At 39.9% G+C, this 24,722-nt stretch overlaps 2 long non-coding RNA genes across 4 annotated transcripts in view; one reads left to right on the plus strand and one right to left on the minus strand.

Annotated features, from left to right (window-relative positions):
* Nucleotides 1–4,535, minus strand: part of LOC141423345 (uncharacterized) — a 67,596-nt gene extending 63,061 nt beyond the window's left edge. For both annotated transcript variants that reach the window (XR_012448139.1, XR_012448140.1), the window contains exon 1: nucleotides 4,354–4,535. This is a non-coding gene — a long non-coding RNA (uncharacterized lncRNA). The remainder of the gene's footprint in view (nucleotides 1–4,353) is intronic.
* Nucleotides 1–24,722, plus strand: part of LOC141423344 (uncharacterized) — an 81,359-nt gene that overhangs the window by 5,015 nt on the left and 51,622 nt on the right. The gene's annotated exons all lie outside the window — the stretch shown is intronic.

A 24,722-nucleotide genomic window follows, 5' to 3' on the forward strand; every position in this document is an offset into this window, starting at 1 on the left:
AGTCCCCCGGTTCGATATTTTATCTCTCAGCCATGCTAGTCACAGAGCTGGCTAATTCTTTCTTTGGTGGTAGGGGATCAGTAGAGCATTTTGGTCCCCAAGGTAAAATATGGACCGACCTGCTCTGAATCTTTCTTTCTTACTGTGAAATAGAGCTGGCAACCCCTTCCTGTTGGTGTGATTCTGAGAACGAATCAAGGCACTTTGGGCCCAAGTGAGCCATGTTGTGTTCTTCCACTCTTTGTCACTAAAGGAAGACAAAGAAGCTTCCCCATGGCCTACTCTAGGGACACCATGATGTGGTCTCCACAGCTTACAATGAGCTGCAGAGAAAAGGAAGGTCCTCAAATAGCAAGGGTCATCCTGACTTTAACTTGCTCACAAGGAGAGAAGAGGTAACATTGATAACTGTTTATTTATTTTCACTTAGAAAAGCTAAACAGGGTGAACTAAGGAGGACTGAAAGCAGCATGCTGCTCCCTCTACTCACCCAAAGATTTGGGTGAAATGATACTTTTTGTGGATTTTGGTGATCTTTGCAACCAATAATTTATTAAGTGTTCACAAGTACTGTGGCTCTAGGGAAGATACAGGAAAAGTGTGAAAAAAAAAAAAAAAAGCACTGCCCATCCTTCCAGGAGCTCACAGACAGTGAACAACCCACGTCCATGGGCCAGACCTCTAAGATCCATCCTCCCAGAAACTTTGGTTAAGTCCTACAGATACAGTGTGGCCCATAATTCACCCAGAAGACCCAAGAATGGGACAGGAGACAGGAAGGGTCTTGGGGGCCTAAAGTACCCTATATAGGCTCTGATTCATTCTCAGAACCACACTGAGAGGAAGAGCTTCTCAACTCAGTTCACAGTAAGAAACCAAGATTCAGAGCAAGCCCATGTCTCATGCAAGGACCAGTCAGGTGTGGTGGGCCAGAAGGACATGCACCATCTCTGCAGTTGAGTCATACTCTGTGACAGCAAGTCATGAGTGGACAGTGCAGGCAGAAGATGCCAGAGGGGTTCAGTTTTGTTCTGTTTTGGTAGACCCAAAAGCTGAACTAAACTTCATAGACTGGTTTATCACAAAGTGATAACCAGAATTCCCTGGATGAGACACTGGAACAACAGATTTCTACAGCCATATCTACACTTTATATATCCATATTTCTAAAATTACATTTATGGAAGCTAAACATAAAATATAAAGAATAAAATGTTAAGTAAAAGTTCAATAATCATATGAATAAAAAGTCATGGATGCTCTGTATCAGAAACCCAGGTTTGGGGTCAGACACAGTGGCTCACGCTTATAATCCTACCTGTTCAGGAGGCAAAGAGTAGGAAGATAACAGATCAAGACCTGTACAGGCAAAAAGTTAGTGAGAGTTCCATTTCAACCAATGAGCCGCTCATGGTGGTATAGTGACGCATGACTGTAATCTGAGCTACAAGGAAGGCATAGGTAAAAGGATCTTGGATTGAAACTAGCCCCAGGCAAAAGTGAGATCCTATTCAGGAAAATAACAAAAGCAAAAAAGGGCTGGAGGGGTGACTCAAGTAGTAGAGCACCTGCCTAGCAAGCAGAAGGCCCTGAGTTTAATCCCCAGTATGCTTACCACCCCCCTAAAAAGCCCAGGCTTAAATTCCTGTTTACCTAAGAGTCCTGGCAGCCAATGCAAAATGAAAAACTCTGTAGCACAAATTAAATAATTCTCAGGTGATTAAAAAGAATTGTGGCAGTTTTTAAAGCATTTGTCAAACCTATCTGATTCTACCATTGAGAAATATTTTATTGTGGGCATGATTTTACATAGGACAGTGAAGTCCTGACAGTGGATCAAGACCTCAGCAGAATTCTGTTCGGAGGGCTGATCTGTGGGTCCCTGCTGTTACTATTCTGAATACTGGCAGAAAGGTTGGTGGGGGAAAGGAAGTGTTTGTCAGTGTGGCAGATACAGAGATGCGCCACTCAGCTTCCCCTTCCAGTGAGGCTCCCTGTTCCTCTGCAAGGATTAGGGTGGGCTGAGAGCCTCAGGTCTTGAGCTTTTTCTGGGTGGGCCCTGGCCAATGGTGGAGCGAGGCAATGGAAGAGAGCCAAGAAAATGAGATTCTCCCATTTGCTCTGAGCTCCCCATAGGCTGAGCCAGGCCTACACTCTGGTCAGATCTCCCATCCCAACTTACTCCAGCTTCTCTTCTTTTGATGCTATTACTCTCCTCGCCCCCTACCCCCTGCCCCAGAAAGAGTTTGCATGCCTAATGTTGCCTCAACATCAGCTGCTCAGAGAACCCAACCTGCAAAGGTGACTTATTCTGAATAATATTCTTAATATCACTTATGGAGAATGGAAAGAAGGTGGTCCATTCTGTGACCCTAAATTGGTTTTAGAGACTTGCCTCTCTCTTTATATACTTCCCTAAGTACCTGCAGTTTCATGGGATGAGAGGCAGACCCTTCATGTGAGAGAGTCCCTAATGAGACTCAATTAAGCTTCCAGGGGGAAATGGTGTGGGTACTTTTTTACTTTGCTCCTTCTCTTGATGAAACATTTTGCTTTTTACTCATTCCAAGCACAGGTAGCACATTTGATAACCTGTCCTCTTTCCTACTTATCAAGTCTCTATGTTGTTTTCCCCTGACGGACAGTCTGTCATTCACTCACATTAGCTCTTGGACAGTTGCCATAGTCTGAAAGTTAGGAAATTGTCCCCAGTAGGTTTCAAGGAGGGGATTCACAGAAGAGTTCCAAGTTCTTGTTCCTAGACATTTGAAGATGGAGATTCAAGCCTAGATCTTTCTATACCAAATCCTGAACTCCTTGTCTAGAGAAGGACTTGCTCTGAACACTGTAAACTCAAGTTGAGACCTGATATGGATGACCATAGGTGGCCTCTACTTATAATGCAACTGTTCCACCTGAAATTGCACTGTAGCTCACAATGAAGGTAGTTTTCATAACAAAAGGGTCCCTTGGGGTGGCCAGAGGGTGCTTTCAGTTGACTTGCACATCCCTTCTATGGCTGTGACCTGCTGCCTCTTAGGATATTGCTGGCCCTACCTCAATCCTCACAGGATCCATCCTCCAGAGAGCAGCTGCATCATTGCCTAATGTACTCTAAGCAGAAACTAGTCCAAAGCTAAGCCAGTCTGGTCTCAAAATTAAAACACATAGAGACACATGTACATACACACAGTCATGCCCGACTCTAAGGTAGAAATGTACTGGAAACTTGCTCCAGAATGTCTCTGGCCAGGAATAGGCTGACATACATTTAGACTTTTAACTCATACAATCAGGGCCCCATGGAAGCAGCAGTGAGAAAGAGAAGGATGTTCCTTAAGCTGACAGGCCACCAGGATGGCAGTGCTTTCCATTTAATGCCAATGTAGTCATGACATGCCTTCTCAAAAACTGCTTGCATGCAGGAACAAAGGAGGATTCTCCTCAGAAGAATGTCAAGGAGCCAGATGGGCACGCCCCCAGCCCTGGCCTTTCCCCATCCCCGACCCAGACCCAAGCAAAAGGAATAGAGATGTGGCTTCATGACCCTTCCCGCAGACTGGATATAGGATGGTCAGAATGAAATTATTTCCTTTTTCTCTTCAAAAAGGAAATTGGAAGCCCCTCACTGTAGCTCTAGCTAAATAAAGCAAAAGGCAATGTTGCTGTCAGTTTTGTTCAAGTTCAAGGGAACACACATTCAGACAAACACAGAGGCCCTATTTCTTCTTAGCTCTTACTTTCTTCACAACACTTTACCCAAACGAGAGCCTCGAGAGCCTCAAGTCAATTTATGTTATTAGAAATCCACTCCTGTAAACAGATCGGGTCATGTGTTTTTCTCCAACTGTCTGATGGGGCTTTAACTAAAGATTGGTTGGGCTGCACAATGTGTGTGAATGATCTTCCCAAAGCTCCAAATATTTATGACCAGGGCAAGCCACAGGCGACAGCATCTGACGCCGCACTTGGCGGTCTGGCTCCCATTCTTCTTGACAATGGGTGGACGGAGGGGGTGGGTACTGCTGAACTGTTTACTACTTCAAGACATTTTAAAAGGTAATGAATGTACAAACAGCATGGAAAAAAGAGCCCTCTGTAAGGTGGCTCAGAGTCAGGATAGAAAATTCAAACAATATTAGCCTCAAAAAGTCAACATTAGACACCCTTCTACTAAGGACCTACAAACAAACAGAGTTACTCTGTACACACATTAACAACCGCAACTCCATGCTGCTGGCTTTCACTTTTCAGAGCCGTGGATTCATGTACGCGTTTGCACAGAGCTCAGAAGGTTCTGGAACTGAGAGGGGCTTCCTCTCTTGAGAGCTTTCAATATTAGCACTTGCATACCTGGTATCCAGAGCAGATGAGAGCCAAGGAGAAATTCAAGTTCAGGCCACAGCTAGGGTGCATTTGTCCTTGGGACCAAACCACACTCCTTTGAGGGGACCAGGAGGGGATGTTTGGTTTTCCAACTCCTCAGTTCATGGAGACAAAGTGCTCTGCAACATGCACCTCTTTTGCTGCATGCCCCGAGTTGCAAAGCAGAAGTTACCCTTTACAAAAGTAAATAATTAATAATGGAATAGATATCCACCCGCTTCCTCCTACTTACACATACACCTAGAAAAGTCAGTTATTTGCTGTTCCTTCAAGCATTGAATGATGTCAACAAGAAAATAAATCCTAATATTTTCTTTTTTTTCTATTTTGTGAGACACTTAGTTCTGATCCATGTAAAGACTGCCCTGTTTCTAGCCAGCCAAGTTTTTACTTATAAATGGAGTTGCTTGGTTATTTATTCATCTTTCTAGAAGCGTGGAATTGTATAACATCAGAAATACTGTTTTCCTGCCCCAGTATTCCAAGTACTTTATATACTGATATGTTTAGTGTTTACTAGACCTTCCAGTTTCTTCTAAAGAAGGTCAATCATAGGAAAAACTGCTAAAAAGATGTGTTTGAAAGACATCGTGCCTTTCCCTTTATGTTTCATGTGCTTATCTCTCAAACATTATAAAATCTAAAACAGCGTTCCATCTCCTTTTGAGTTTTCACATTTTTGGTAAAGGAAGTCACTCTTTGCCTTAACTTATTAAGAGGAAGTAAAATAAGAAATACAAAGGATATTGCTCAATATCTTTTCCAAATTAAACTGACCACAGGTTCTTTTAAGTTCATTTGAATGCAATTAGGCAAAAAAGAAAAATTTAATATTGCCATCAATAGAGTCTCACTCTTTTCAATACCAGGTCTTACTCCCATTGATTTTTTTTTTTTGACTAGCTGTGCAAATTTAGTTATGCACATAGAATTTCATGCCATGAAAAAGGGAAAATGACTTTTCCTTTTCTCAGTGAACAATATGAGCAGTAATCATGAGCTTACAAAATGGAAGGTTCATTCCCAGCATTTGGAAACCACACACAAAAAAAGAAGACTGTGTTCATCTTTAGATTATGTGAGCAGATTCCCAGAAATAATCTGTAAAATACGGACCAAGAAAACATAATGTCTTAGTGTTTGTAATGGCAACCTGGATAATCAAGAATGCTTTTCACCGATCCTTTTTTACTATGGTACATATTTCCCCAGAAAATTCCTTCTTACAAAACACATGGCTCAAAAAGAAAAAAAAAAAAGAAAGAAAGAAAAAATAAGAGCCTTTTAATTGTGGTTAGCTTAACACCTCTTGGGCAGTCAATAGCAGTGTAGATGGCCTGCTCACTGCTTCACTCTCAGTGCCTGATAAAGCGAGCCTCTCCCTTGGATCAAGGTATTAAGGTTTAGTTATTTGTATTGATTTTATGTGCAGCTATGCTGCACCAGCCATGCTCAGATCTGTGGTTCACAAATTCCTTTTTAAAATGTCACCGCCATTTCATTTCCTCTGCTATCAATACTGCAGCTAGAGGGGCTGCTTGTTAACCTTGAGGGCTGTGCTCTTGTCAGATGGATGCAGGGGTGAGGGGGTTTCTGCATCAACATCCTAAAGTTTTCAGTTATCAGCAACACAAGGGTGAGTGGTCCATGATATTCTTCCACAATATCAAAAAAAGCAAGGAAGGGAGGAAGGAAGGAAGAAGGAAGGAAGAAATGAAAAAAGGAAGAAAGGAAGGGGAAGAGAAGAATGGAAAACCTTTTTTCTCTTACAATTGAAATGTTTCCCATTGTCCAGAAAACCCTGGAAATGACTGGCCCTCTAGTGGTTAACAAGGGACCTTGGTAGTAACAGTAGGCTCATCAGAGACCATTTGACATCATGCACAAGCACAACCACACCCCAAAACAGGTGTGTGCACAGGAATTTCTGTACCTGAAAACAGCTATTACCAGCTATTCCCACCTTCAGTTCTACTTGAAATAAATCTTAAAGAAACTTTGAGTTTGCAGATAATTTGAACTCAATAACGATTTCCCCAGAAGTTCTAAAGTCCTTCCCAGTGAAGTAAATTCAGCTATCTAATGATTTAAAATAGATTCCTCCCTTTCTCAACCTGGCATGTAACTAGATCTAACTGAAAGCCAGACAGAAATCTACACGCAGACACAGTCATGACTGTATTTATCCATCTACTGTGATCCTTTAACAAACATGCAGTGGGTAAAAATAAAACACATGTTTTCCCTTATTTCTCTGTAAGCGCTTACTTAAGGTTTTATTATATTTGGCCATGGGACATTCAGTAAACTTACTGATGATATCAAAGAATGATTTTACAAACAGTAAAAGTTACACTATTGACACCTCCAAATTCTGGAGTATTTACATTGTGTTAGGTGCACACTTGCTCAGGGAGATTAACAAACATTACTAGAAAGGCTGTGGCCAAATCCACCCTGGTTGTTTATAAAACCTTTACAACTCATCAGCTTCCACTAACACACTGGCACTGTTCAATTACCATCAGTTTTAGAGAGCCTTAGCAAAACATCTAGTGCCCATGTAAATAGACAAATCTGAAAACTAGCTGGTCTGTTGGCTTACATACTGTAGGTAATGTTTTCTTTTGCTCAAATTTGTTCTGGAAACTAATCACGCTCTGATAAAGCCATCTGCAAATATGAGAAAGATTGACACCCACATGTCAAAGTTTACACAGCCTGACCAAGTGTACATATAGTACAGATGATGTAAGGGCTCTGCCATTCAGAGCTTCTCCGGGGCCATGTTGGAATGGAGCTCTCTGGATGAGAATGGCCATGTTAAAGCAAAACTTGTCAGTTTCCTTGTCAAGCTAAAACTCTTCCAAAGGACTGGGCGCTTTCTTCAATGATCATCATGGAAATTTAATTTCATTCCCTCAGCATGGTCAGTGTAGAATCATAGGATCTTTATCACTTAACTAATTCCAAACTATTTTGCTCTCCTACGCATCACTAAGTTTTTGCCTTTATCCAAGAAATAATGTTAACTTACTGTTCACATGATAAAAAGTATGGCATTAAATACAAGTGACAGTAATTGTATGAAATGGCATTTGTCTAGCAATTCACAGGTTAGTAACTTTTTAGTGCATTATTTAGTTTATAGGAAGGACTTTATACATAGATTGGTCTACTCATGCTCAAAGAAAACCTAGGATAAAAACCTGAATCCAAAACAGATGGAGTAGCGAATGGGAATGAACACAACAAAGGATTCATCTGCATTTCACTTTGGCAATGAGCCTTTCTGATTTAGAAGTACACACTCAATCCTCTTTTTGTTGGTGTCTGTCCATGTTTCATAGAAATAAGCCCAGAGGCTCTATTATATGCTCCTGATTTCCCTCTTTGACAATACAATGAAAAATGAAGCCAACTGCCATAAGGAAGAATTAAATTTAAGTGAACTTATTTTGATCACACTTTACTCAGAGCTCAGAAGTCATGTTTGAAGTCTTATACTTTAATTTTTCTAGGGCATGACAGCAAATTCCCTTGTTTATCATTTCCAACATATAGCCTAATAATTCCTTGAAGGATATACTGTTTGCTTCTCTCTAGACTACAGACAATTCCCATAATTTTTGGTTTTTTGTTATTTAGCAAGTATAGCTTCATGATTTCATCTACTAAATCTTTCAGTTCCCATTAAAAACTAAGATAATTTCTTAACACTTTGTCAATTCTAGATTTTGAGTTTCTCTTTCAAGTTTGCATTTTCAGATCATTGTTCTTGATAGCTTATTAAATCTGTAGTCAATAATGAAGTCATAACTTCCTTGTTCTTGATTTAAATAAAACAAAAATAAAGTCTTCTGGAGGTCCTTACAGTTTTGAAAGCATAACTCAGTCTTTTTGCTTCCTTGAAATTCCGATAATCCCATAATTCTGCCTTTGTCTCAATCCATCTTTTGCTTATTTTAGAGATATGAGCACAGCAGAAATCTCTTTGTTCAGCCATAGTCATTGTTTTGATGCCTTTATCTTTACAAATCTACGTATTCCAATATTTCCAAGTATTAAGCTTATAATCAGCATCTCTGCAGTCTCACTTAAATTGCAAATTTCCACAAATAGGACCTATGCTCAATGAATTGCCCTTGTTTCTTCAAATCCTTATTCTACTCACCAAAAATGAATGTAACCAACTGCTAAGATGTTTTAAAGGACATATGATTATATTGTCTCTTTCACTGTTGCCCAATCCGTTGAGCTGCCTTTGATCCTATAATACTACTTCTAGAACCCATAACTTCTCTTGTGCTTCCCTCCATGCATTGACTTGAAATGCGTTTTACAATTTTACAGCGATTCTTATCAAACAGAAGTCTCGTCTACGTTAGCTCATAAAACTTAATTCCCAATTTCCTCCTTCCAAAGAATAAATGATCTTTGCTCCCATGTAGATAATTGAATCACAGGGGTAGGTGACAGCTTCACAGTTACTAGGTAATTCTACCTTAGAAGAGATGGTTAAGGGCAGGATGAGAACTTTGCTTCTGAGGTGATGGGGCTGAAATGCTGGCCACATCTGAGCTGTGCCAGACCCTGATCTGGGTGTCTTATGCTATAATTTCTTATCACGTCCACTCTGCTGTTTCCTAATGCATTCTTATGCCATGCATTCCCTGGCTTATGACTCTCTTTTTAGCACAAAGACCAAACTCCTTTGGGGCCTGGCATGGTTTGGCTCATGTCATGGTCATCAGTCTCAGTTTTTTTTTTTTTTTTTCTGCATCTATTTGTTTTCATAGTTTCGTTGCCTCTTATCTTACCATTGGCCAAAACTGCTTGGTTCACCTGTGTACTCTCAAGCTTAGTTCAATTCTGGCACCCAGTAGATGCTGAATAAACATTTCGTGAGTGAAGGAACAAATAAGTGAATGCATTTAATCCTTTCAACAATCCTACGATGAGGAAATAGAGGATCAGATGGGTACCATCAGCAGCCCAAGTCTCAGCTAATAAGTAGAGGTTGACAATGTCTCGGTGATTCTATGTAGGTTACTCTTCAGGTCTTGTGTAAGATCCACACCGAACCCCCTAGCAGAAGCCCACACTTATGAGCAGTGCACCCACGCATTGTAGAGATGAGCTGGAATTTTCCCACTAACTGCATCCCCAAGCAATTTTCTTTCTCCTTAGAAGTGTTTGCGACCACGGTGTTCCTGTGGAGAGTTTATTTATCTGTGGATTTTCTTTGAAGAAAGGCAGCCAGAGGATGTTCTTTAGAAGCCAAGGTGAGAATTAGTAAGATGCTTTGACATGGCACCTTTTATAACATTAAAAATGATCATTAGACTTCTCTCAAGGATAAAGGATTTGCATTTGGCTTGCATTGTGCAAACAGGGCTTTTGTTGATTTATCAACAGGACTTCGCTTGGGGTTTTGGATTGGATTCCAGAGGTTGGCACCTACACTCTAAAAATCTAAACAGAAGGAGAAAATAAATCACCAACTGGCACTTTAAAGGCAAAGATTTATACCAAATTTAATGAACTTCCTGTCTTACTGAGCATGAGGAAAATGTCATGTTTACCCCAATGCTCTCTGCTCCTGGCAGCGGATGTGCCGGGTTGGAAAGGATGCAGAAGTGGGTCAGGCTCACCCAACTGGAACTCAGGAAACTCATTAGCAAACCAGTGAGTGCTAGGCAAGGACTCAGGCCTTCCTGGTCTGCCCTACCCCTAACTACTAACCCTATTAGGGCTAATCTAAGGAGAAATGTGAACCAAGTCACAGTGTCTTCTTTGGGTTTCCCTAGAAACAGAGCAACAATTGAGGATTCAAGGTGCAAGTTGTTGGTTTGGAGGCTGTGAATGCAGGAAACACAGATCAAGGGTGGGGGGAGTGGGACATGGAGGAAATCAGGGAAGACCAGATCCTATCACGGGCAACTGTAGCTTAGACCTCCAGGAGTGTAGCGCACTAGCATCAAAGTTATCCAACCAAGGGTTAGTGAGCTTATTGCTCTCTCTCTATGCTTGTGTAAATCTCCCAGCAGTTCCAGCCCTCAGCACCTATGAGCAGAGCAGACACAGCAGCAAAGTCATTAACCAAATGGCATGGGTATTGGCAGCCAGGAATGAGGGGTGACATGCAATGGACTGGCAAAGGTCTGAGTGGGTAGGACAGCAGAGGTGCCTCTGAACCAAAACAAATAAAACTGCCCATCACAGTCATATCACTGCTTCTCTGTGACTTCTCTTTTCAACCTTTGTATGGTTCATACAGTTTGCCTGAGAGGCACAAACATCTTACCAGCCTTCACATTATATACTGTTGAAGAAACTTCCTTGGGCTCATTATTTTTATTTATTTTTTTTTTTTTGTGGTACTGGAATTTGAACTCAAAGCCTTTACCTTGAGCCACTCCACCAGCCCTATTTTTGTGATGGGTTTTTCTTTGAGATAGGGTCTTGCGAACTATTTGAGCAGGCTAGCTTCGAAATGCAATCCTCCTGATCTCTGCCTTCTGAGTAGCTAGGATTACAGGCTTTAGCCATGGGCACCCAACATGGGCTCAGTTATTTTTATCCATCAATCATTTGACTCCTACCACTGGCATGGCAAGCAGCTCTAAAACTGTAATGACAGCTGTTGTGACAGAGTCTGCATGTTGACAAGCAAGGAACATGTAAATTCAAATCTATAGAAACAATCTACCTGCCATTTGATATGGAGTCTAAAATGGACCTGATTGACTTCCAAGGGGGAAATAAATTCTCTTACCAAACCAAATATATACCCAGGTACTAGAGAAGAAACAAGAAACAATGCACATGATTAAGTAGTGCAATTACCTGAAAAAGGACTTTGTGATCTATAAGTCTGGTGGTACCATGAAGACATGGCTTATCATTCAGCACATTGATTGTCTTGTGAACACTGCACAGTACATGGTGCATGCTTGGTTCTACTAGGTTACATACACTTCTGCTTCTATGTCATTTGTTGTTGACCAAATCACATGAGCCTATGGTCACTCATTCCCCTTCTTTGCCCTTGAAATTCAGGTTGAATTTTAGGTTGTTTTGGTATCAGAGATTTTTTTTCTGTGTGTGAAGCAGTGTCAAGGCAGTGGAATTGTGTCACTGTTTCCATGTCTACCTGTATTATTATAGAAATCATAACAGGCAGTGATCAGAATGCTTGAATTTTGATCCTTTCTTGGTATTTCTTTATCTTATTATTAAACACCCAAAAGTTGAAGATCAACAGTGATTATTTAGACGTGTTATGAAATCACTTCAGTTCTTTTTGATTGGGAGTTTATTTATTTGGATTTGTTGAATTAATAATTTCTAAAATCAGTATTCAACATTGTGTAAGAATGACTTTTTGAAATCTTTCTTTCTTTTCTTTTTCTGATAAGATCTTTCTATGTAGCCCAGCTGGCCTTGAAACCTCAGTTGTGCCTCAGTCTCCTAAGTACTGGGATTACATATGTGTACCACCACTCCCTGCAACTTCTTTTTTTTTTTTTGGTGGGACTGGAGTTTGAACTCGGGGACTCATGCTTGCTAGGCAGGCACTCTATCACTTGAGTCACTCCTCCAGCCCTTTTGTGTTGAGTATTTTCGAGACAGGATCTCACAAACTATTTGCATCGAATAGTAATGCTCCTGATCTCTGCCTCCTGAGTAGCTAGGGTTATAGGCATGAGCCACAGGCACTGGCTTCCTGCAATTTTTAAAAATATTTCTTAGCAACTTGTAATTAACAGAGATAAATTACTTACCCTGCTTCATTCCTCTGCTTTCTAGAGTGAAAAGAAATTGAATAATTTCCCCAGACAGAAGTTTTGCACAAGATTTGTAAAAACAAAACCTGTCAGTCCATTAAAAATATTCTTTTAGTCATGCTCAATTAATATTGAAAATTAGAAACAGATTCTGGAAATTAATATAAATTTGTGTTCAATTCAATAAAGTGGTTGAATCTTTATGCTTACACATCCCACAATGCATATTCTTTATAAATAGTGATGTGTAACTATTGACAACAAATGATGGGGCTTGGTCCTAGCTGGGGTGAGATTCACCTTTGTGAATTCACCATTGAGGTTGGACTCTGTAAAGGGGATTCCTTTTACATTCCAGTCCAGCAGCTTGCCTGACCTGGTATTTGTTGGGGTTAGAACCCAGGTCTTTGTACATATTAGGCAAGTACTCTTCTAGTGAACCTCTACCTTACCTCAGCAAAGACACCCACTTTGATAACCACTGTTTATAAACATTAACCAAAGCATTTTGCCTCGTCTACTCATTCTCCTATTTTGTACCTCACCTCAATAAATCAATTTTTTTTCATTGTTTTTAAAATAGCAAGTGGTAACACTGTAGCAAGTTAATGAAGTTTGCCATCAGAAAATTATCTGGTGACCTCAGTGTTACTATTGTGACCTCTGTTGTTGTTGCCTGTTAATTGAAATCCCCTTCTGTAAGACTAGGCCTGAATTGCACACAGGACAAGAGAAGAGCCTGGGCCAGATCACATGACCTTTCAGCTTGGTTAAGCTGTTCCCCAACCTCCTTCACCTTTTAATTCTTTGGATAATATTCTTGTCACACCTTTACCCAGGTCAACAATCTGGGTGCTCTCATGAACACTGATCTATCTTCCAGTTCTTGATCCCCCTTCCAGTGCCTCATCCCATCACTCAACCAGTTAAAACTGTCTTCTGCATTCCACCCTAGTCCAGTCTTTCTTTGGGTGCTTTCCTCTCTGTCATTCTCTCTGCCTTGGTTCTAAGTCTTGCTATTTTTCACTTGGACTGGTACAATAGCCCCTGCACTCACTCCATGTCCATGCTAGGATCACCCTCTTCCGGCCCATTCTTTAAAAATGCCAACGAGATTGTCTTCCCCTGTTGTCAATGCCTCCACTGGTTCCTATCAGTGAGCAGCAATGTTCCATCCATTCCATCTTCTACCTCCACCACTTTTTCCTTTTTTTAGTCAGTGGTGCCACCATTGACCCAGATGCTCAGGTCAAAATTCTATAGTCATCTTGGTTCCCTCCTTTTCCTTTACATTGTTCAACCAGTCCATTAGCAAGAACCAAGCTTCACTTCCAAACCATGTCCTAAGATCATCTGCTCCTCTTCAGAATGACAGCTCCTTGCTGGCATTCTACTACCCACAGTCTCTTCTCCACCTAATCCCAGAATAAACTTTTTAAAAAGTCCTCTTTAAAAGTTCTCATGAATTCTCGCAACTTTTTTGTGCTGAATCCAACCTTCTTGGAATGTCTGTCTTAATTCTTACGTGATCTTTTTTCACCTCTCTTACCTTTAGAAATTTACCTCTACACTTCTTTTGACAAAATAATGCATTATATAAATTCTGACATGGTGTATTTTGAAGCACATCATTCACAACACTCTGGAAACACTGGCCTTTTACTTCTCCAAAATGAGGAATCTTCTGCTGTCTGGATCTCCTCACCTTGGAACACTCTGCTCACCCCAACATCTCCCTACCTCTAAGAGCAGCAACCTTAGTGACTAACTTTTATTCCTGGGAGACCCTCCCTCTCAGCTTTTCTAACTACCAATCCAAATATCAAGGGATGCTGTTTATTTATTAGTAGAAATGTCATTATCTGACATTAAGTGGTTCTCATATTTATTTATTTATTGACTTATACCTGTTCAATAATGCAAGTTTCTCAAGAATGGGAAACCTCAACTCTTTTCTCAGTTTTGACTAGAATTAAGACTGGCATAGGTTTGGAACACAAAAACTCATAAATGAAGGACTATTATCACATACACCACAGTTAAGACCTGAAGAAAAGAAGGATGTAAAGTATTTCATTAATGTATTTTAATATTGATTACATGTTGAGTGAGAATGTTCTAAATATAGTGCTTAAAAATATATTGTTAAAATTTATTTCACTTTTTTCCTCAATGTGTTTAAAAAGTGGCTACTACAAAATTTAGAATTACAGATATGGCATATATTGTATTTCCATTATATTTCTATTGGTCAAAATTATTATAGTTCTTTTAAAACAACAAATAGATTTCTTATTACCACATATTTTATTCCATTTTTGTTTTGCCTCTTACTCTTTGATACTTTTGGTTCACTGTCTAGTCCTCAAATTATAGTGACAGGTAGGTATAGAATTCTAGAACTGGGCTGGAGTGTGGTGGCTCAAGCCTGTAATCCTAGCTATGCAGGAGGTGAAGATTAGGAGGATTATAGTTTGAGTCCAGCTCTGGCAAAATGTTCTCTAGAACCCATCCCAACCAATAAAAGCTGGGCATAGTGGTGAATGCCTGTCCTCTCAGTTATGTGGGAGTGTAAATAGAAGGATCACAGTCCAGACCAGTCCCAGTAAAAATGTGAGAATCGATTTGAAAAATAACTAAAGCAAAAGGAGCTGGGCTTTTGGCTCAAGCAGTAAAGTGCTGGCAAGCACAAAGTCCTGAGTTCAAACCCTAGTATTTTAAGAAAAAAAAAATTCTAGAACTACATGAAATTGCTATGTCGTCTTCAGTTTGTTGCTGTCTCTAGAGGCAATTTGTTCTTCTTTTTAGATTTTTTAGGAATTATTTTTCACTCATAGACCCCCTCCAATTTCACTCAAATTTTCTTCATTTTTGCTATCGTTTGGATCTTAATGTATGAGCCCAAAGGCCCATATATGAAAGGTTTGGTCTCCTGCTTGGTACTATTGGGAGGTGGTGGAAACTTTAAGAGGTGGGGCTAGTGGAAGGTCATCAGGTTCTTGAAGGATGTCCCTGAAGGGGATAGTGGGAGCCCAGACTTTCCTTTTCTGTCTTTCTCTTCTCTGGCCTCAGGGTGAGCAGTTTTGCCACATGTTCCCACCATCATTTGTTGCATCAACTCAGGCTCAAAGTTTCTGTGTCCAGCTGATTATGAGCTGAAACTTCCAAAACTGTGAGCTACGATAAATCTTTCCTCTTTATAAATTGATTAAGGCAGGTGTTTGTTACAGTAATAAAAAGCTGACTGACAATTTTCTTTCTTTGCATTTTACTCATAACACTCTGAAACCACATATCATTTTTGTTTTGTTTGTTTAGGTTCTGGAGAAACTTCTTACACTGTCTCTGACTACCTTGAGCCTTCTGCTATGTCTACTCTTTTATTCTTTTCTTTGTGTCTCCTTCTCAGAGGAATTTGCATCTTTTAGACTCATTTTGCACATCTAAGCCTTCTTTCATGTTTTGTGCTTGTTCATCCCCACCCCCTCCCGCCATCCCCATTCTTGCTTCTGACAGGAATTTGTGAGCTCTTGCTTCTGTTTCCCTTTTCAGCCTGTCATCACCACTCAGAAGAACAGAATTCTCATTTTTGGTCTCAATTTTCTTCTTTTTTATAACATCCCACCCCGGGGTCACAGAATTGTTCTCCTGGCTTGTCCTACTGAGAATTTTAATATGCCTTCTTGAAAACAAGCAAATTTTAGTGATAGATTCTCTCTGCTGGGCTCAGTGTTTCTCTTATCCAAAATGAATCCAAAGCCACCATGATTTTCACAGTGGATAAACTGTGAAAATCATGCAGCCAACATGAGTGCTCCTGTTTTGTACCCCAATGGCAGAGGCACAGATGCTCAAGGTGAGACCAGAAAATTATTTTTAGCCATAACATTATTATTGGGAGATCTGTGTTTCCAAGATAAGACCACCACACTCTTTGTAACTCTTGCTTTGTAACTACCTAGTCTACAGATTCTCACTGAACTTTGCCTAGACTGCCTACCCCAAGACTAACTCCAGTCTCCGGTCCTGTAAGTCTCTTTCTCTAATTCCCCCTCTTAAGACAACTGAAATTTGTTTTAGGTGGTACCCAAAGATTCTACAGAGAGCAAAGTTTCCTGGGAGTCCTTTTATGGGAATTTCATATTTAGTCTACTAATAATTTAATAATTAATTGATTGCTTTTGAGTGTGTTTTAATCAACTCTCTGTGGCTCTTTCAAACACATGAGATAATAACTTAGGGAGAAAAGTTTATTTTGCCTTACGGACTCAGAGGTTTTAGTTCAGGGGCATTTGGTCCTTTGGGCACAGATCATCATGGCAGGAGCAGGTGGCACAGGAAGTCGTTATCATGGCTGGCAACCAGAGAGAGAAAGAGAGAAAATGGCCCGGGTCTCAATATCCCTTTTTAGGGCACATGCCCGATGGCATAACTTCCTTCCACTAGGCCCCACCTCCTAAAGGTTCTACCATCTCCCAACAGACTCATGCCAGGGGACCACGTCTCTAGCCCTTAGGCCTTTGGGAACATTAGAGTTCCCAACTATAGCAAAACGTTAGACAACTCCTGCTTGCATGGGTTTTCATATTTGAAACTCCCTCTGAGTTTTTTTTGGTGGTGCTGGAGTTTGAACTCAGTACTTTTTGCTTGCTTGTTAGGCAAGTGTTCTATTACTTGAGCCATGCCTCCAGCCCCTTTTACTTTATTTTTCAGGTAGGGTCTAACAGTTTCTTGTTTGTTTGTTTGTTTGTTTGCCCAGGGTGAGGCTCAGACCATGATCTTCTATCTCTGTCTCCCATTTAGCTAGATTACAGGCATGTACTATCATGCCCCCCATTAATTTGTCTTTTAATAAGCTCATTTACCCTAGCTGCTTATAGTACTCGTGTAAGGTTGGGGTACATCCTGCTGGGTAGACTGTGGGCTAGAGCTCCCTTAGGGAGTGGGGGCTTTGATGCAAGCTTGTACCAGCAACTCTCCTTGCCTTGGCCACACCTTGAGCCAGGGATCTCACCTTATTGGTTCCTCCTCTGAGTGGTCACCTTTGATGGCTCTTGTTTAGCACAAGGCCGGGTCATGAGGGTTGGGGCTGCTCCTCAAACTCCCAGCTGGAACCTTGGGTTCCTGGGTATCTCCCTATCCCTGCTATCAGCTGCCTTGGAGCTTAAAACCCTAGAAAAGAACTCATTCCCTATGCCAGTGACTTGAGTAAAATTTCACCCTTTGTGAAACTGCATTAGTCTTCCATCTTACTCAGATTCCCAAAATTTCAGTTCTACCAGATATCATCTCTTATTTCCAATGCTTTCATAAACTTTCCAAAAATAAAACGAAACCTTATTCTTTGCTATTTAGATTCTGGGCAGGACTTGATGCTGAAGTATGCTGTTCATAAGCCGTCCTGATAGAGCTTCTGCATTGCACCACTCTTTTACGATGCCATTTTCTCAGCCTGAAATGCCCTCTTCTATCTTCTCCATATTGGCAACTCATACTCATCCTTCAGAACCTTTCACAGGAAGCAAGAGACTCTAAGGAACTTTTCCAAATTCCTCCAGAAGGATTCAACCTCTTGACTCTAGGTTACCTTTACATATAATATATATTTATTAGTATTTATTGTTTCTTTACTTTTTAGTTCATCCCATATAATTTTAACCAATTTATTTTCACATTTATTCAATTTTTTTTCTATCAAATTGTGTATTTCTTGAGTTAAAATAGAACATTCTACTTACCTTTGCTGCCATTTATGTGAACACATTACCTAGCTCAGAAGGGGACAATAAATAAGTGCCTGTTGAGGTGAAATCTGGAGAATTTATCACTCTCTATTCCTGGCACAGAGAGCAGTGGACATTTGTTTGATGGCATGAGTGGCCTCAGCCCAAAGACTGATTGATAATCTGACATCATGGGAACTTGTCACTCTGTTCTGAGTGTACAAGCCAATCTTATATCTTTCCTACTATTCCATCCTATTCCTACTGTTTGAAATAAAGGGTAGGCTGCTTCCTCCACTTTGAAGAAAAGCAACCATCTCATTCTCTTTATATAATAACCGGTTTCCTTTTAAAGTTTAAAGGATCTGCTGAAAAGTGAATATCATTTCCACTCATCCTTCTCTCCCTTTGTCTCTCCTCTGCTTCCCTCCCAGTTGTGGAAATATTAAGAAGCAAGAAGGCATCCAAAGAGACAGCATTCTAAGTTGTATCCTGATTTGTCCTTATCTGCAATATATATGCAAGCCAGACTGAGTTGATAAACACAGACAGCCCACCTGACTTCAAAAAACAAACAAATAAATATCCAAGCAGACGCTGATTTCCCTGTGGAAATTTTACAGGGGAGTTAAGTTATGGAATGTACACAGACCAGAAATTGTCATGCAAAATGGGTTGTCAGGGATTTCAGTGTCCATACGTGGGTTGAGTAAACCAGTTCAAATAAGGAGACCCTGGGACTTGGGGTGAATATTTGAATGAAAGCACCTGAAAAGTTAAGAGCGTTGAGATGTTCTCCCTTTACTGTACCCGTATGCTCTGCAACCATTTTTATTGCGTATACTTTGTTCTTTTTCTTTCCTTTCCTTATTTTTTTTTTTGCTGTTGTTTATTTGTTTGGTTTTGGTTTTTGAAACAGGGTCTCACTATGCAGCCAAGACTGGTCTTGAACTCTAGGTGCTCCTGCCTAGACCACCTGAGTTCTGAAATACAGGCATGAGACATCATGGACAGCTCAGCTATGTTTTACTTTAGATGAGAGATGTACAAGCTACTGTGAAAATGATCACAAAGGATGTCTGGATCTGATTAAGGAGACAATACCACTGAGTTCCTTGGAGCTGGCCTGAGATGAGAGCTCAAGACCAGTAGTTCATTTGGTGGGTCCAGAAATACTGGGAGGTAACTACAGAAAGTCTTATCATCCACATTATGATACTAACAGGAGCCTCATGCCACTGGACTTCTGGAGACAGTATGAACACAAGCCCTTGAGTCATCCCAGTTGAGTAGTAAAGGAGCTGGGCATTTGTTCACTAACTCTTGTCACTCATTGGCTCAGGGCAGCTCCAAGTGGGTGTTAAGTCCCCAGGGACTGTCGTCTGCTGTGCTACAGTGATCAGAGAGGGCTCCATGGCCCACAGAAAGATCTCAGATAAAGAGATGTAAAAGGTGTCCATGATGTCAGGGCTGCAGAAAATCAAGGATGTTGCTACAGCTGTAACAATATATAGTTTTCTAACATTCAGACTAATTTTTACCCTTGAGGACATTAGGAAAATATAACCTCCAAATAATCTATAGCTTATGGATTTTTCATCTGAAATTTTTATGTCCAAACCATGAGAACAGAGTCACCTGCTGCTGCTAGTCCATTTAAATCATCTGTTTACTCATTCAATCAACTTTACAACTCTTCAGAAAATTCTCTTTTTAAAATAACTTCTTCAGGCAGAGAGAAAGAACAGGATGTTGATCTGTAGAGAGTCATGGCTGATTGAGAAAGGTTTGGAGGAAGTAGAAGCAAATATACTGGACAGGAGTCAGAAGGCTTTCCAGAAGCTCCTCCTCCCTGATCTCAGCCTACTACTCTCCATAGAGGGAAGGGGTTGTCCTGGACATTCCAACTTGCTCTTAGTTCTCTTCTGGCTTTGAAGGTCTGCAAATCCTATGCTAAAGACAATGGCACTGGGAAAGAGGGTTACTGAAATTGGATGAGGCAGAGTAGAGAAGGGCTGAGTGGTTTATGTCAATCATAGCAGCTGCACACAGCCTCTGAAGGCATCCTCCTTACTTTCAAAGCTGTCTCTCGATGCTGTTTTGAAATTGTCCATCATGGTTCTTCCATATTTAATGCTCTGGTCATGTGGCAGTCTTGTCTGCCTCACAGTGGGCTGTGCCCCTGAGGTCTAGAATATAGTGGATTCTTATAAATGCTTCCTTTTTGATTTTAGAAACATGGAAGTATATTATTTCTCTTTCATCCAACTTTCCAACTGTGCCCTGTCTTATTGCCCTTCTTATTTTCTTGACGCCACCCTGGGCAGATTTAATAATTTTCTGGCCATTTTTAAAAATTAGTTTTTAATTTTGGTAAAATACACATAACAAAACATTTAAAATGTGAAAGTCAGTAGTGCCAAGTATATTGTGCAACCAGTCTTTAGGACTTTTACAACTTGCAAAATTGAAACTGCATATCCACTAAACAGTAACTCATCCTTCCTCTCCCTGATACCACCCTTCTACTTCCTGTCTCTATGATTTTGACTACTTTCTATGAATCATATAGTGAAACTACACAGTGTATGTCTTGTGTCACTTAGCATAATATCCTTAAGGCTAATATGTCAGAATTTTCTTCCTTTTTAAGGCTAAATAATATTCTATAATTTATAGAATAAATAATATTCTATGATATTTAGAAAACTCCTTTTTATTTATCCACTCATCCCATGGTGGCCACTTGGGTTGCAAATGCTTATAATTTTCAATGGTTGAAAAAAATGAATAAAAATTGAATCTTGTCTTATGAATGAAACAAATGTTCTATATATGAAACACTCTTTTTCAAGTGTTTGAAATTTTGCAGATTTAAAAGGCGTTTTCTCCTCAAATGAGACTTGAAAAAAGATAATCTAGCCCCAGTAAGAGTTTTCTTTATATGTAGTCCTGCAAACGTTGCCATATTTCAAAAAAGTGAAGAACAGACACTCTGTTGTCAGGTGATCAGTGCTGCTCTGGGTGGTAATGAGGCTGCTGGGTACAGAGCTGTGATTGAAACTGTGACCAAAAACAAGGCATCCTGTCTAAGGGGACACCACACGTCACAGACAGCTTTTCATTTTGATTTTTGTCTTGTTTTTATACTCACATTGTTCATTCCTGGGATAAGTGAATTCTACATTTGTTAGACAGCAAGTAGTAATAAGATGTCAGAGACTAAAAAGGCTTTATTCCTGACTAGTATGGTTCAACAAGTCTGCCAATGGGAGTAAAGTAACTTTATTTTTAAATTTAAAGACTTAGATAAAAATGCAATTATCTCGTTAATCTAAAATAACTGTGCTTCTAACTAGATTCTGTGAGAAATAAAATCATAATTATAAGAATATGACTTTAAGTACAATTTTTTTAAAGCCTTAATAGTAACTGAGGGCTGGTAGAGTGGCTCAAGTGGTAAGAGCACCTGCCTAGTAAGCTTGAGGCCCTGAGTTCAAACCTCAGTATTGCTCCCCCGCAAACAGTAACTGAATAGTGCCAATATTTTAAATTCTTACTGGTGTTTATATTGTTTTTTAAGCTACTAGGATAACATTGCTAGAACTCCTAGAATTAAATCTCAGTAAATTTCAGTATCAATTACTTTTGTACTAGATGAATTTTCCAAAACAACATATTCAAATGTTTATAATATATTTAATTATACTTAATTAATTATTAATGATAAATCAATTATGGTTATTATAAGTCTCCAATTGGAAAGAACAGTTCCCTTCATTACAACATGTATCATTATGCAATAAATATATTGTTATGGAAAATTCATCTAGTATAAAAATAATTTATACTAAAATTTAATGAGATGTAATGTAGAGATAATTTAAAAATGTTGAAAGTTGTAAGATAAAATATGAAGACATTATATAGTATATACCAAGACATGAAAATAGTCACATAAAAATTGAGGCAGAAAAAAGAATATAAAGCTATTAGAGGGGAAACAAAAGAAAATTATTTAATTGCTAAATCAAGTTTTAAAGAAACAGAATGTCCAGAAGAATGGAACAGTCAGCACAGCTCATGTTTTGAGCCAATTCTATCCAGATCTTTCACTAGGGAGTAGAGTCTGCATGCTATTTCCATATCAGCCAAGAGGGTGAATTTCTAGGAAAATGAGACAACACAGACCCAAAGAATTCATTAAGCCAAATGTACTTCCTGTCAAATCAGGTAGGGCTGGAGGGATCCATAAGGGGGACACAAGTCTCATTGGAAATACCCCACCTCAGGAAGTCTTACTGGCTTTCTAAAAGACAGTTTGGGGAGGAGGTGGTCAGAATCAAAGAAGTGGGAAAGGAATTGTCATTATAATTTGGACTCTAACATATTCAAAGTTAAATATTTAAATACTTTTATATATTTTGCAAATAATGAGGGTGGATAACTAAGAATAAGGATGAGAGCAAAGATTCACACAAGCCAGGAATAGCTCTGGAGCTGGGAGGAGTCTTTAGGGTCATCTTGAGTTGACCACAACGATGAAGTTTGTAACCAAGAGTCTTTTGAGGCCATGCATGACCTGAGACTAGGGGCTCTGGGCAGCTGAGGCATCTCTGAAGGTCCTCCCAGAAGCCAGAGTAACATGCCTAGCTTGAAGCAGAATGAGGGTGTCTCATCATATCATCCACATGTGCTGTTGCCACACCCTAACTTGATCTGATAGAGCCTAACTCAGGGGCCAGGCTGGGATCCCACAGATGGGACCTTTATAAAAGAAAGTAGATTTTCATTAGAGGTCACAGAGACTAGAGAAGAAAGAAGGGAAGCCACGGAGGGTAGTTGACTGTCTAGGATGCTGTGTATCAAATAGACACTCAAGTCTTTAATCAGAACTGAGAACTATAATTTGAATATTTATTTACTTCATAATTTGAAAAAAGCCTTTGAAACAGTTTTTTTTCCTTTTTTAGGAAAATTAATTAGTATCAGGTTTTTTTATTTTAAACATGAATAATAGCAATACTATGTAAAATTTGGATAATTTGTATCTAAATTAATACATTTCTATTATGGGAGGTGGGACATATAACCTGATGTCATATTAGGATGTGGATAGAGAAGGAATGTACAGTACGTGCAAATACCCCAGAGAGGGCACAATCCCAGACTTTTTCTAATGAGGAAGTTACATAGGTCTTGGAACTTTGGGAAGACAACTTTTTGCCACTTTAGTTTTATTTTACTAATTTCAAACATGTTACACAGGGGATGGGGAGATAGGCCACTGTTGTTGCCAAGGCCACAGTTGCTATGATATGGCCAGAGAGATACCTCAGTTGTCTATGTGGAGGGTGTATAATAAATAAAATCAATTTGTTCCCACCTAACACTCAGGAGCATGCTGATGAGTTTGATGTGGTGAAGGTTAGCTGCACATTATACCGAATGAGCCCAGAGCAAACTCTCTCATGCAGACATTTGTTACCATGCTTTTTTTTCCTATAAATTGTGAGCAGGCACAAGACAATTAGGCTCTTTCACTGTGGGATCTCCCCGACGCGCTCACTGCCTTTTTTGGTGTCTCCACTTCTGTCCTGTAGGGGACAGCCCTCAAGGCAGACACAACCGTGTTCCAGATTTCTGTTACACTGAGTTGGCCCAGGCACCAAAAATAGCCAGCACCAGCTGAATCCAGGTGCTGGTCCTAATAGCGAGGAAGTGGGCTCTGATCGGCTTGGAGACCATTCATAGAGGGCGGAATTTCCACACGTCCCCAGCAGAATCACACTTCCCACTCAGCATGCTTTTTAAGAAAGCCTCTGGCATTGGTGTAGCACAGGTATCAGAGCACTCCGGGAAGTTCCTTCCAGCTTATGTGCTGCCGAGAGTGTGAATTTCACTCAGGATAACAGATGCACTGGGCTGGTACTTAACTTGTGACCCCTACATGCAGTCACACTGTCCAGACTGAAGTACAGTTGTCCCTTGGCATCTTCACAGGATTGGTTCCAGGACCCCTCCATGGATACTAAAATATAAGTCCCTGATCTACAGTGGTTTAGTATTTGTATATAACCTACACAGTCCTCTACACAGTCCTCCTATACACTTGAAGTCATCTCTAGATTACTTATAAAACGTAATACAATGTAAATGTTAAGTAAGTAGTTGTTGCATTGTTCAGGCGACAATGACAAGATATGAGTGTATATATTCAGAACAGGTGCTGTTTTTTTAAAGTATTTTTGATCCTCAGTGGGTCTTACCTGTGGATATAGAGCCTGTGGATTTAGAAAGCCTACTGGGCAGCTGATTGTTGTCTTTTACGGTAATTATATTCTACCCAGTTGCTGCAAGCACCGACTTAGTGAACACTGAACCATTGCTCCTAGGGGAAATACAAGGTTGGTTTCTGCCAGCATCTGGTCATGACATTTTGTCAATCACTTAAAACATAGCTGCATTTTGTGGATTTTTTTTCTAATTTCATAAGAAGACACCTATTTTTTATATACAGTTGACCCTTTTACAACCAACTCATGGCAAACAGCACTACAAGTCATGTCTGGATGAAATGTATCTAATAAGGATTTTTTTTTCCCGAGGCACCTCTCAGCCTTCTAGCACTTGGGAACAGTAGACAGCATTTCAGCACCATGTTTGAGAGCTATTTTAAATAGTGAGATCATCAACAAAAAAGCACAAAAAGGTAAAACACATGGCACCAAATGGATATAAAACAGATACTGATTTATAGCATAAAAGCTAAACAAGAAGGCAGAGTAGGGACTGTTCAACATCACCTGGGAACAGACATCTC

The sequence above is a fragment of the Castor canadensis genome, chromosome 5 (genome assembly GCF_047511655.1).
Source record: "Castor canadensis chromosome 5, mCasCan1.hap1v2, whole genome shotgun sequence".
Classification (NCBI taxonomy): domain Eukaryota; kingdom Metazoa; phylum Chordata; class Mammalia; order Rodentia; family Castoridae; genus Castor; species Castor canadensis.